This window comes from Echinops telfairi, unplaced genomic scaffold (genome assembly GCF_000313985.2).
Source record: "Echinops telfairi isolate 266 unplaced genomic scaffold, ASM31398v2 ScPeMD7_2186;HRSCAF=2738, whole genome shotgun sequence".
Lineage (NCBI taxonomy): Eukaryota > Metazoa > Chordata > Mammalia > Afrosoricida > Tenrecidae > Echinops > Echinops telfairi.
Window position 1 is genome coordinate 4,219,169 of NW_022106084.1, and position 12,955 is coordinate 4,232,123.

At 38.3% G+C, this 12,955-nt stretch overlaps 1 pseudogene; it reads left to right on the forward strand.

The window, feature by feature from the left end:
• The window catches only part of LOC101655470, a 21,163-nt pseudogene that overhangs the window by 400 nt on the left and 7,808 nt on the right, over window positions 1-12,955 (forward strand).

A 12,955-nucleotide genomic window follows, 5' to 3' on the forward strand; every position in this document is an offset into this window, starting at 1 on the left:
AACAAGGAACTCAAATTAGATGTAGCAACAAATGTAAAGCTGGTAAAGGGTCTAACAATATGTTTGAGTCTGCTCTGACTCATAACAACCCTATATACAACATACTGAAATATTTTTTGGTCTTTGCTATCTGCACAGTTAAGTCCATTGTTTGAGTCCATCAAAGCCTTCAGTATAGCTTATACTTATGCCTTCATGATGATCCGCTCTTTGGTCACATGGTACCTCTTGAATATCCATCAGTTTCTTTTGGTATCGGGACTGTAACTTCAATCTTCTTTTGATGATTCCTGAGTCACTTAAAACTTTTGTCCATTAAACAAACCATTGAGTTCCATCTTAAAAAAACAGTGCAACTTGAGGCTTGAATATTTTCTTCAGTTCTATATTGGAACAGCTGAGAACATTACCTTGTTTTGGTTTTCTACTTATACATATTTCCATATTTCATCAAAATACTTTCACTTTTCTCTCATATTAACCTTTGGGATTTTGTTCAGCTCTTTTACTTAGTCATTTAATTGAGTTACTTCAGCTTTTCTATGTTGAAAAGCAATTTTCAGAGTCTCTTCTGGCATCCACTTGTGTCTTTATTTTATTTTTGTCTTTTAGTCATTCTCTTGCCCCCACCCACTGTTCCTGTTTTTTAATGAACTTTGCTTGCTTTCTTTATGATGTTTTGATGTTATCCGATAGGTTTTCATCATTAGGATTAAATGCATTGCATCACTTCCTGCTATGGTCTCTTACTCACGTGAAGTACACTCAAGGTCACATTTGGCTTTTGTAAAATTGCTTTAATTTTCTTCAGGTTCAAACTGAACTTTCATAGGACAATTGATGACTTGTTCCAAAGTTGGCTCCTGGACTTATTTAAATGACAAAAATAAGTTTCTCTGTTATCTCTGTCCACAGATATAGTTGCTTTGATTTTTTTCTGCTCTAACTAATAATCCACCTTTATAATCCCCATGTAGTGTGTTGTACAAAAGGTGTTATCAATGAATAAGTCACTTGCCTTGCAAATTCTGTCATGTAATCTCCAACATTGTTTCTATCACCAAGATCATATTTTCTAACACTAATCCTTCCTCTTTGTTTCTCACTTCAACAATTCAGAAACCAGTGATTACCTCTGCAGTTTGATTTCATGTTTGATCAAGTTTAGACTGCAGAAGTTGTTTAAATTCTTTAATCTTTTCATTATTGACTATAGTCAGTGATATGTGAAATTGAATAATAGCCATATTAATTGAAACTCTTTATAGGCCAATGGATATTATCCAATCACAGGCAGGATAGAACTTCAAGACAGATCTTGAAATATTATTTTTGAGACATGGGTAGCCATGTAAAGGGAAATCCTAAAAGGAAGAATAGAAAGATTCAGCTGTCTCTTAGTAACAACTTGTTATTAGAAAACTAATGCATTTATACACAATTAAAACTAGAAAACCAAATACATTTCAAATTTCTAGCATTTAATCAAAGGACAAGGTCAGGAAAATATGTGTTAAAAATCAATTAACCAAAACTGACCTAGAACTAACAAGGATGTTGCAATGTGTGAAAGGAATAGTGAGACTATAATTATGACTTCATTCTATATGTGTAAACAGATGAAGAGAAAAATAAAATAACTTTTCAAAAAGCAATCCAATTTCTGTAGATAAAATCTACCCCGTTTGAGAAGAAAATATGCACAAGGTGTAATTAATATAGCATTATACAATTCAGTTGGAATTAATGAAGATTATACATTGCAGTAGAAAATATCATTTAAATAATAACTAAATCACAGTTTAAATAATACACTAAAACAACAGAACACAAATAAATAATGGGTATTTACCAAAAACATTTTTAAAAGGTTGTGTGTGTGTGTGTACGTGTGTTTGTGAGCAATGGGACAGAGGGGTGCATGGCAACGATCCTCAGAGATATGATTTGACACAATGGCTGCACAATGTCCTAAAGCTTATTAAAGATTTTTATTTTAGGGCAGGAGTAGATATAACTTGTCCTACTCTATGTAGAGCCCCTATCAGTTGCAACACCAAAACACCACAGATGTAGTTATTTTTAAAATGGAAGACTACATATTTTACTCTAACAGTGTGGCCTCAACAGGACAAATGATTTCATCATTTCTATTCAACATGTAAAAGGAGCACTCATGGTATGCTCATGCACTAGGTTGCTAACCACAAGTATAGCAGTTTGAAACTACCAGAAATACAGTAGAAAGACAAGATTTTCTACTGAAAGGGACAGTTCTATCCTGTCCTGTAGGGTCCCTTGGAGTGAGAATTGACCCAATGCCGACAACGAGTGTGGTAGTTACATAATCTGTGTCGACCGGTAAAGGGGTGGAGTCTATAGAGCCTGTCAATCAGGTTGCAGTTTAATGACCTCATTTGGAGGTGCCAAGGTGGAAAATGGCTCACTGGAGGCCAAATACACACAGACTCTCTGCTTTGTCTTCCTCCTGACAAGACACATGGAGCTATGCTAGAGCCCTGGAGCTGGAGGAGTCACGTGGAGACCACGGCCAGCACAGAGATGCTTATACTACCACTGGATCCACAAGACTTTCCACACACTGGCCTGTGATCTTTCTCCATTCGGCATCATTGCATGTGTTGTGTGAGTCTGAAGAGGAATTTATAAACTGGTATCAGACATATGGACTAATATCGGCCTTATGGACTTGAACTGGACGGGGCTGGAGTGTTTTCTTAATGTACAATTACTATTTGATATAAAGTTCTCTCTTACACACATACGAGTGCTTCTGGATTTGTTTCTCTAGTCAACCTGGACTAACACAATGAGTTTGGGATTCTATTAAACCAGTAGTAAATCGATAATAATTTGGCCTGTTCAATAAGTAAAGAAAAGGACAGATAATACCCATAGATTGGAAAAGAAGAAATAAAATTTTTCTTTTTAAAAAAATGTATTTCTTTTTTATTATGTTTTTCATAACATTTTTCTTAAACACAAACTTGACCACTGGTTTATTTTTGAATACTAGTCAGGCATCCTGAAATTTTAGTGAATTCTTAAATGTTAAGAACTTTAATTTTCCAAGCAGACTTTCATACTGTTTTTATAAAAGTTATATTCCTTCCTTTTCAAAGTAAATAACTCTTTTACTTCCTTTGCTGTTATTGTTGTTCTTCATTGGCCATGACCCAAATAATGTTAAGTAAAACAAAATAAAGCAAAGGTAGCCTTTATCCTGCTTTCAAGGGAGATAGTGCTATTACTTCGTAATTAACCTACGACTATCAAGTTGATCCCAACTCACAGCGATTCTATCTATACATTATTAGTCATGAATATGTTTGAAGGTTGTAAGTAATTACTCAGTAACTGATTAAGAGATGCTTCAATAACAAGACAGGCATTTTTATGTGAATGCTTCATTATTATTATTATCTCACTTGAGAATACTGCATATCTTTTACTTGCTATTCTATTAAGCTAACCTGAACCACACCACACTCACTGCTGTTGAGTTTATTTCCATTCATACGGACTCTATAGTACAGGGTAGAACTGCTCTCTTCATTTTGTGAGGTTGTACATCTTTACAAAAGGAGAACGCTAGTGTGTTCTGCCGCATAAACAGCATTCTCTATTTTTCTATCTAGGTTCTAATATTCATGTCAATGGCCATGAGGAATTAATGAACACTATGCATGACTAAAAGGGCTCGTTAATAAAGTTAATAGGATACTGCTGTTCCTTGGATGAGGCTACACAGTTCTTTGAGGAGTGCTGATAAATGCCCAAATCTGTTATTAAGTTGTTTTCAAAATTCAGGAGGGGTAGACTCAAGATAATATTTTGGTTCTTGTGAAGTTGTTTTCATTTTCTTCAGCTTTATCTTTAGCTTACATATAAGTTGATGGTCTGTCCCACTCAGCACCTGGTCTGTTTTTAACTACTGTAAAGACCCTTCTCTGCCATCTCTTCCCACACACGTAGTCAATGTGACTTCTATGTATGCCACTTGGTGAAGTCCATGGGAGAAGGCTGAGAAGCTGTGATAGGATGTCAAGAACATCATCCATGAAGGAAGCAAAGGGTCATAAAAAAGACAATAAAGAAAGAAAAGATCAAAGTTAATGTCAGAGGAGACGATGAAACCTGCTCTTAGCTAAAGCAAAGGGAAGGATGAAGTCAACGAGCTGAACAGAAAATTGCAAAGGGTGGCTTGAGAAGACAAAGCTAAATATTATAATAAAATGTGCAGACCTAGAATTAGAAAACCAAAACAGAAGAACAGATTCAACATATCTTTAGCAGAAAAAACTGAAGAGAAAAAACCAAGCCTCAAGTTGTAATATTGGAAGATTCTATGGGCAAGAGAAAGAATGATGCAGAAGCATCGAGAGATAGAAAGAATGCACATTTTCACTGTACCAAAAAGAAGTAATTGACAGTCCACCATTTCAGGAGGTAGCATATGAGCAAGAATCAATGGTGCTGAAGGAAGACGTTGAAGCTTCACTGAATGCATTATTGAAAACAAGGCTCCAGGAATTGATGGAATACCAAATAAAATGTTTCAACAAGCTGATGAAGAACTCATTTATGCCAGGAAATTTGGATGACAGCTACTTGGCCAAGGTCTATATCTGTGCCCATTCCAAAGAAAGATGATACAACAGGAAGCTCAAACTATTGAACCGTATCATTGATGTCACATGCAAGAAAAGTTTTGCAGAAGATCATACCACCTGGTTGCAGCAGTATATTGATAGGGGACTGCCAGAGGTTCAGGATAGATTCAGAAAAGGACATGGAACAAGGTATAGAGTTACTGATGTCATATGTTGCATGATGGCAACATATGTCCAAATATACTCAATACAATTGATGTATGGGTTGTTATAAGAGCTGTAAGAGCTCCCAATAAATTATATTTAAAATATATATTATTATGGGTTGAAACTGACTTGATGGCACCTAACAATAGCAAGAATAAATCTCCACAGGGTGTGCCCCTCTATTGTAAGCCTCAACCTAAAGGCATTCAGATCAAGCTCTGTAGGTCAGCATGTCCAGCTCCCTGGATTAAGTGCCTGATGGCACCTTATTCCAGTTAGCCATAACCCAAAAGCACTCAGCTCCATGTCCATGGGTCAGTAAACCCAATACCTCCAATTAAGTGCCCAAAGTCACTACTCCACAAGACAGCCTCTTGCTCAAAAGCATACAACTTTTCTTGCCCAACACCCTGGTCCACACTCTGGCTGCTGCTCCTCTGATCGCCAGCTATCTTCTGGATCCAGGAGGTTCACTGCACAAGTCTCTTGAGAGCCAGAGCATGCATTCTACCCCTGTCTCTTGCTCATAGTAAAATCTCCTCTCCTGATTCTCAGAGGATTCATTTTATACCTAACAGGTATTCAAATGAATCCTGCACAAAATTATCCAGAATCTTGCCCCATTTTCGTACCCAGATCTATGCAGGAATAGGTAATTTGGTGGGATTTAGAGATTGACTAGAAGAGCCATATTACATAATTCACTGCTACTGCAATAACTCAACTTTATTCTGTGAAGCACCAGCTGTTTGTTAATAATCCAACACTTAACCCTGTGAGTCTAATATATAAACAAACAAACTAAAACTTACGTCAGCAAGTCATTTCTCACTTATAGCAACTTTATGGGACAGAGTAGAACTGCCCCTGTTGGTTTTTGAGGCTATACATTTTATGGGAGATGAATCTCTTGAATTTGGTCTTTCTTTTTTCTCATATATATGAATAAGTTTTCATATATGTACTTTAAATATCTGTATGCATAAAACATACATATAATCACACACATAGCATATAATTAATTCATTCAATCAACAAATATTTATCAAGTGTGCACAAAATGTTATGAACCAGTCTAACCACTGGAAATGGAACAAAATACACACCAAAATATTCCTTCTGTAGAAAAAATTCTAGTAAGGTAGGCAGACAATAAATAAAGTTTCTAAATTATCTAACATTTTCAATGAGAATAAAATTTTTTTAAAATGGATTAATACAGATACACAATAACCAAACGTACTGCCATGGAGTCAGTCCTGACTCATAGAAAACCCCTGAGGGTGTCTGAGATTTTAATTATTTATGGGAGTAGAAAGCCCAGTCCTTTTGCTGCAGAGCTGCTGGTGGTTTTGAACTATGCACTATGGGGATCACAGTCCAATGTGTAGCCACTAGTTGCATTTAAATTTAATACATTATCATTTGTTCTCCCTTTTGATCCTATTTAAATTGGTCCTAGATTTATTATTTTCTTCTTTATTGATTTTTTTGTTTTATTTTTTTTATTGCTGTTAGGTTTCTTGTTGTTGTTGTTGTTGTATTTTTTCTTTATATGAAATCCAGGATGGATAAATCTATAGAGGCAGTAATCGTATTACTAATTTCCTAAGGAACTAAACAGGGAGCTAAAAAAAATAAGTATAAGAATGAAGAAAATTGTAAAATTGATTATGGTGAAGATTTCACAACACGGTTTTCCCCAATGGTTTTTTGGCATGTAATTCACATATCATAAAATGCAATAGTTCAATCACATAAAGAAGTTCTGTACAATCATCAACACAATCAGGTTTAGAACAGTTTCTTCAATCTTGTACTCAACATTATTAGCTCCCCATTTGTCCTCAATCACTCCCGCCACACCCAGAAGGAACCATTAATCCAGTTACTGACTCTATAGATTTACCTATCCTGGATTTCATTTACAAAAAAACATTAAAAAACAACCAGATAAGAATAACAAAGTTAAACAGATAAAATCCTCAATCAAAAAGAAAGCAGAAAATATTAAAATCTAGAAAAAATTTAAATGGATAATAAGAAAGATCAAATGATAAGATACTAAATTTTAGCCTAAATGCATCTACAATAATTCACTTTCCAGTGCATTCTGCATATTAGCAAAACTATTTACATTCATGGTCCTTCTACTGAGAGGATTCCCCAGAGGCTTAATCCAAATGTATTTCCTCTTCACTTTGTTAAACAAAACAAAACTAAACAAACTGAAACAGCTTTAAAACAGGTCTAAAGGGAGATCAAATTATGAGATATTGTATCGTGACCTAAGTATATCTGCTATAATCGACTTTACAGTGTTCTCTGTCTGCTAAAACAGCTATTTACAACCCACAGTTATGATCAGAGTGGATTCACCAGACTAAATTCGTGCGTGGAACCTGCAAATGGATTTTGGGCTTCCAGTGTCACCCATACCAAATCAAACAAGCAAACAATATGCAATGTCATACAGTCAATGATGACTCATAGTGACCCGTGTGGGTTTCCAACACCGTAATAGTTTACCTTTACCAGGGTAGAAAGCTCAGTTTTCCTCCCTCTGCACAGCTGGTAGCTTGCAGCTGCTGACCATGCAGATCACTGCCCAACCCTTAATCACTCCACCGCAGCTGTTTACACTTTAAACTCTGATGCCATTCCCTCCGTTAGTTCTGGATTACATTATTTATAATCCTCAGGTCACACAGACTGGTATGCTTCTTCCATGTTGACTTAGATGATGCTTCACTTGGATGACTGCTTTTTTTTAAGACAAGTTTTTTACTCCAGACACTATTTTTTCCCTGAAAGCTGAGAACCATTTCCTTAAGTGCTAAGGAGGCCAATATTGTGAGTCTGGGTGCTAGAAATTGAATCCCCATGCACTATAGTCTGTGGTTCAGACATCCCCCCACAATTTTAACCCACAGAAGAATTCAGGGCTGAAATGCTCTAAATTCAGTCCATCTGTCCACAGTCACTCCTATTCCCTTGCTGGGTCCAGTGTCTGCCACCCATCCCTGCTCCTGAGATTCTACACCCACAGTCTGCAGTAATCGCTTCAGCTTGCTGTCTAAAAATGGTCGTAATCCCAAACTCATAGAGGGTCTCTGAAAACTAGCAACAAAAGCTCACACCAGAGCTCTCCTCTCTGCTACCCTCTCCTCTCCTGCATCGTCAGACTTTGCATCTCCGCTTCCCACCCAGGAACAGCAACTATATCATTCACCCATTTCCCCCTCTCCCCAGCTCCTTTTCTCTTGGCCTGCCAGCATGGGTAACTGGGTAATTAGATACTAATTTGTGGGAAACAGAATGATTTCTCCCAAGTTGTCTCCCCCAAATATATGCCAAACCTAGCTACACATGGAGGTCAAAAAAAGTAGGTCAGAGGTTATTCTCCCTAAGGACTACCAGCCATCTATAGCAATCAGACTGTATAGTCTGTCCCACCCTAAGTAGGACCCATTCTATTTTGATAAGGAGAGTAGTAGATTGTTTCCCTGAAGGCGAGCCAAGGGAGGTCAAGCCCATTCAAGGGTGACCAAGGTTAGACTGCCATCATGAGTCTAGGGTCCACCCATCTTGTCACATGTATACCTTTAGTCCCTCCCCTTCCTATTAAGTGTACACCTTTAGCTCATCCCCTTCCTGGCTTGCTTATGCCCATTGTATATCCCACTCTTATTGCTTGTATTGCCTATTATACAACCCCTTCCTGTGACGTGTGTCTTTACCTATAATTAGGAGGCATGCACACCGCCAAAGACATATAAGCCTTGGTTAGCAATAAATCTCTCTATTGCCTGCAATTCCCACCTTCCACATCCTGACATGGACCCCAAAGCATGCTACCATGAAATGTGTCTGACTCCTTTATTTCACTCTAACATCTAGCTCTCTTTTTCTCTATGACTTTACTATAATCTCTACTTATTATCGCTGTACAATTGTGCCTACCATACCGGTGATAATTTGTTAGGGACTGGCTCCCCTGACACTAATTTGTTGCCATCAGAGAGGCCCTAGGATATTTTTCCATAGCAGAACAAAGAGCAGTGTAGGATTAGGATGGGAGAGACCCAGCTCCTGGTTGCTATTCCTATTTTGTTATGTTAAAGATATATTGATGAAGCAGTTTTGACCTTTACAAAGAGCCTTGGAAAGGCTGTTAAAGACCACACAACAGAAAGTCACAAAACAAGTCTTCCCCCGAATAAGACATTGCTACACAGCATTAGCCCTCAGCTACTAAGTTAGACAATAGGAACAGACCCAAACCCCCTACCCCCCTTGGCCACCTCCACCATCCCCATCCCCTTTGACCTGAGTCATCAAAGGTACATTCTCTCAAGATAACTCATTCAATCACAAGAATATACCTCTTTCAGCCATACCAGACACGAAAGCATCCCCCTGGCCTGAAACTGACCCCCTTTCTGACACCCTACAAGACCACTAGGTAGCAACACATCATACCACCAAACACTGTCCCTACATAATATGCAGGGTCGACAAGGGTCCCTAGTGAATCCACTAGATCCCCCCCTTCCACAATAACCTCTGGAAATTGTTCCCTCACATCAGTAACACACAACCTCCTTTAAACTCTCCAAGTAAAATTGCAGCATTCTAGGGAGAGGGCTGGCCCCAGGGAGACAGAGGTGTAACTTAAACTCATGGTACAGCTAGCTCCAGATAGTTGTTAGACCTATTCCCATTAGCTTCAGAGAAAGAAAACATAGGGCTCCTTTCCTCACCACAGGAATCGGGACTTAGCACTTTGCGGTTGCTACCTTCCCCACCCCTGCAAGGTAGCCAGCGAACACGGAGCTCCACTGACCCTACCCTGACTACCTTCTGAACAGAAGACCCAACTCTCAGGGGAACTCACAATAACAGCCTATATCTACCATGGGATTGTACATACGAGAGGAGAACTCGAAGTTATGTGCAGCAACTTACTAGAAAGAGGCCTTCTGTTATAAACACAAATAATTAAAGGTCTGTACTCTCCCTGTCACAATTTACAGGGTCGCTACTGATCATGCACCCCAACCACCACATCATCTAGATTCTAGAACCTGCTTCCTATACCTCAACAATACCTATTCTCCACCAACTTAATACATATCCTCTATAACCCTCTGCACCCAGGTCACTGTGAACGCAGATCCACCTGTGTGTATTGGCCTGCCCATTGCCACCCTCACTGCTGGAGACAGACCTGTCTCTGCTGCTAGTAATCAGAGCCTGCAACCAGGCCCATGGGTGCTGGCCTGGGCAGCATGTGACTGGCCTGTCCAGCACCAGCCTTGCTGCACTCAAACACCCATCCACCCCGTCTGAGAGAGCCACCCACATCACCCCCAAATAGGTAGTTCTGACTGTCTAGGAAGATAGTCAACCCCAGTGAGAAAAAATATGCCCTTGAGGTAGTCCTTAGAATGATCCCTATGAGCCTCTGAGAAAGAAATCACAGGGCCCCTGGGCTACCAGAAAAATAGCGCCAAACTTCACCTCAAGGACACGCAGACAACAACCCACATGAGCAGTCACTGCAAGAAAGCAAGAAAAACAAAACGCAATGTGTGAGGAGGACCTAAGCCTAGCGACAGAGGATGATTGCTAGCAATAAATGCACATATGAAGAGAGACATAGGGTGGACACCCTGACACAAACCCTCCAGCCATTGGAGCAGAGACTCTAGAACAATCCTTCTAATAGCAAAGGAAGAGAAATGATAAAAATCAGGGCCAAGATAAATGTGTGGGAAAACAACAAATGATGGAGAAAATCAACTCAGTAAAAAAAGTTAGTTCTTTGAAGGATTAGCAGAATTGACAAACTGTTGGCAAACCAAACAAAAGATAAGCAGGAGCAGACATCAATATACAGGTTGAGGGATTAAACAGAGGAAATTACAATGGACCCACAACAACATTAAAAGACTAATTACACAGTACTATGAAGGGCTTTATTCCAAGGAATACAACAACCTGGAAGACAAGGACAAATACCTGGAAAATCAAACCCTCCCCAGATTATCTCATACAGACATCAAGAACTTGAACAGACCCATAGCACAGAAGAAATCAATACAGTTCTCAAGGAACTATCACCTAAAAAAAAGCTGCGGAACATATGCCGTCACAGGAAAGTCCTACCAGCTCTTCCAGAACATAGAAAAAATGGGTAAACTCCCAACACGTTCTATGATGCTAGTATAACACCAATGCCAAAATTGGGCAAGGATTTGACAAGAAAAGAGAACTACAGGCTGACATCTCTAATGAACACACATGCAAAATATCCTTAACAAAACCTTGCCCAATAAAATATAAAAATAATAATTCCTCATAACTAAGTGGTTATTGATACCAGGGATGCAGGGATAGTTCAACATTTGAAAATCCATCAACATTATCCAGCACTTTGAGAAAAAATAAGACAAGAACCACATGATAATATAAATAGATGCAGAAAAGCATCCGATAACATTCAACATCTATTCCTAATTAAGACACTCAAGAAGATAGGATTAGAAGGAAATTACCTCAATATAATTAGAGCTACATATGAAAATCCAACAACCAGCATCACAATTAATGGAGGAAAGTAGAAAATATTTCCGGTGTAAAAGGGAACCAGACAAGGGATGTCTCTTATCTCCACTCTTAGTCAACATCATCCTGAAGGTCCTAGCTCATATTATAAGGCAACAGGAAGTTTTCAAAGGCATAGATATCGAAGGCATACATCTGAGGAAAGAAGTTAAAGTATCATTATTTGCAGATAATATGATTTTAGTTACCCACAACCCAAAAGCTCCACAATATTAGTGCTGGGAGCAATAGAGAAATATGGTTGAATGGCAGAATACAAGATCAATAAGCAGAAGTCCATTGGATTGCTATAGAAAACTGAAGAGATAACAGAAAAAGAGATCAAGAAGGCAGTACCCTTCACAATTGCAAAGCATAAACTGAAATATCTAGGGATACACCAAACAAAAAAATCCCCAAAACACAAAAGTTCTGTATGAGGATAACTACAGAACCATATTACAAGAAACCAAAGGGGACATTCACAAATGGAAGAATATCCCATGCTTGTGGATCAGTAGATTCAATATTGTAAAGATGTCAATCCTACCTAAGGTACTATATAGGTTCAATGTAATTCTGATACAAACACCAGCATCATTTTTTTTCAAAGAAAATGGGGGAAAAAACTAATTACCACCTTCATATGCAAATGTAAGAAACCCAGAATTAGCAGAGAACTCCTCAAGAAGAAAAATAAAGTGGGTTGACTTGTATTACCTGACTCTAAAACTTATTATACAGCCACAGTTGTCAAAAAACCACAATACTGATATAATGCTAACTACTCAGACCAATGGATAAGAACAGAAAATCCAGAAATAAAACAGCAGAATGCAGACAACTGATCATTGATAAGGGTCTAAAAAAAAATCAAATGGGAAGCAGATGTGCTATTTTACAAATGGTGCTTGAAAAACTGAATATCAACCTGCAGAAGAATGAACTAAGAACCTTACCTCACCCCACACACAAGGACAAAAATTAGGACAAAGCTAATAACCATAATGCAGGGAATGCATGGGCAATCACCAACAATGAGGGATACACACCTAGAGGAAGAGAAAATAGACACATGGGACGTAAAGATAAAACACTTGTGTTCATTGAAAGATTTCATCGAGAGTAATGAGAGACTCCACAGACTGTGAAAAGATATATAGTAATGACATTTCAGATAAGGGTCTTATTATTAAAATCTACAGAACCTTGCAACCTTACAATAAGAAAAACATGAGTAACCCACTGAGGAGGTGGGCAAAACTTGAATAGAGTTTCACAAAGGGGGAAACCTGAATGGCTAATAAACAGATGAGAAAATGTTCCTGGTCATTAACAATCTGGGAAATGCAATTCAAAACGAGCATGAGATACCATCTAACACTCATAAGGATAGCCCGATTAAAAACAAAAATAAAAATAAAAACCAGAAATCAACAACTGTTGAAGGAGGTGTAGTGAGATAGGAACTCTCATTCATAGCTGTGGATTTATACAGCCACTGT